The sequence below is a fragment of the Nanorana parkeri genome, unplaced genomic scaffold (genome assembly GCF_000935625.1).
Source record: "Nanorana parkeri isolate BGI_ZX_2015 unplaced genomic scaffold, ASM93562v1 scaffold732, whole genome shotgun sequence".
NCBI lineage: Eukaryota > Metazoa > Chordata > Amphibia > Anura > Dicroglossidae > Nanorana > Nanorana parkeri.
The window spans coordinates 457,337-459,391 of record NW_017307000.1 but is presented as its reverse complement, the minus strand read 5'-3'; the positions used below and the strand labels follow the sequence as shown (position 1 = coordinate 459,391).

The 2,055-nt window shown below is 39.1% G+C and overlaps 1 protein-coding gene across 1 annotated transcript in view; it reads right to left on the bottom strand.

Annotated features, from left to right (window-relative positions):
• Positions 1-2,055, bottom strand: part of TOX (thymocyte selection associated high mobility group box) — a 214,255-nt gene that overhangs the window by 5,289 nt on the left and 206,911 nt on the right. The gene's annotated exons all lie outside the window — the stretch shown is intronic.

Here is a 2,055-nt window from a genome sequence, read left to right as displayed (position 1 = left end):
TATTTGTTTGCAATATTATTATCTAAAAGAGATCTAAGGAGAAAAGATTATTCACTGGCTATGGGAAAGTGTAAACTAATAGTTTTAGAGACCTTGCTAAGCATTCTACATGACCAGGAAAAAAGTATCTCTTATAATATTTTTTATGGTTTTTTAAAATAAATGACGTAAAACATATTACCAATATGTGGTAATCGTAAAAAAAGTGTTTCTATGTTTAATTTGTCATTATATATATTTATGGTAATAACCATATATGCTCATTACATATGCATAGTTCCTACATTTTATTGCTACATATTGGTTTTGCTTTACTGCTCCTTTTCACAGTGCAATCTGTGGTTCTGAAGAAAATATTGTCACAATTATGTGCCTACAAACCTGGCCAAACAGTCAAAGCATACACTCACACTATTTACTAAATGCACACATGGAGATAAGTACATGCTGTATATGATAGCATTAACTAACAACTGTGGGTTGCTAAACAACTCCGGCTAATCATGACCCTTAATTGTGATTTCTCCCTGGTCTTGTGCATTTCTTTTTAGTTAAGCAGGCCATAAGAGTAGCCTGGCTCATTGAAAACAGTAATGTATCTTGGTGGTGCGGATATCATGTTAACATTTGTAAGATACAGAGAAGTTGCACTGAACCTCTCAGAGTTCCCTTCCCTATAGTGGTTAATCTACAAAATCTTTGTATTTAATTTAGAAACAAAAATATGAGAAAGCAAGCTTGCAAATACATGTCAGATCAAAAATTACTTTTGAATAAACTGCAACAATAATGCTGAAAATTAGCTTACTAAAATACAATGTACTTTTCCTGTAAACTTTCCTGACAAGTCTACATAAGCGAACTTGGCACTGTATTTTCCAGCCTCATGGAATTAAACAATAATAATTCATAATAAAGTTTCAAACTTGGGTGGTGATTTATAGTGGAATCTGAAAGCCTTCTTTATAATGAAGGGAAGCCCAAATATGGTCAATGATGTGTTTACATTACCACAGTGCCAGGTACCTGTCATTTAGTGATAAGAGAAACATCATCAGGCTAAACATGGTGGGTCGGTGTGATTGACGATGAGTGTACATTGCTGAATGTCGTGACTGATGATGGATTTACATTGAGGGATGTTTTTACCTGTTTTAAAATGTATTTTTATTGTAACGTCATTAACCCTGTCACTGCCAGGCCCTGAGCTCCATTTTAACCTTAGGTGGCCAGACCATTTTTGCTTTACTGTTACTTGTGTTACTTTTTTTTTATCGTTTTTCACTTACATCTTTCCGAGGTTGTAAAATACCTCCCAGACTATATATTTTCTGAAAGCATATGTCCAACTGAATAAAAATTGGGAGATAGGAGGACACAGGGAGATCAGAGGACACATGGAGGTGTGGGAGACCAGCAGGGATTGGAGCAGACACAGCTATACACACTGTGGGCACTCAGTGGCAGGATCAGTGCAGGCAAGTATGAAGGCAGTGGGGGGAAGGAGGTCACTTTTTTAATTAAAAAACTGATGACAGCTATTCTTTAACTCGGCAGAGCCTGGAGAACACATCTACTATAAGTTAATTTTTTGCTGAAGTGACCATGGTGGCCAACTGGAAGTGGTTCTGTTCCACCATTACCACGGCTGTGGCAATGAAAGGTTTAGAAGAGTTTTTCTTTTTAAAGGTATAAGAATGTTTAACTCGAACTCTTTGTGGGCATGGGTAAGGGGTACAACATACCCCTGTACTCCTGCTGAGAGGGAGCTGAGAGCAATATAAATAGGGCTTCCAGATTCCTTTATAAGCCCCCACAAACTCCCACATCCTTGGTAGACCAGATGAGGAGAAAGGGTCCTTGTCACTCAACACTAGGACAAGAGTGCCTTGCAAGTTGGGGGAGGCTTAGTCACCCCCCTTGCAAAGTACCCCCAATGTTGAAACCCCATCGCCCATGCAGCCTGGGGGCCAGAAAAGAAAGGGCAGCAAGCATGCACCTCCCCTTCCTGAACCAGACCAAGCCGCATACCTTTAAACAATTGGGGGGGGGGGG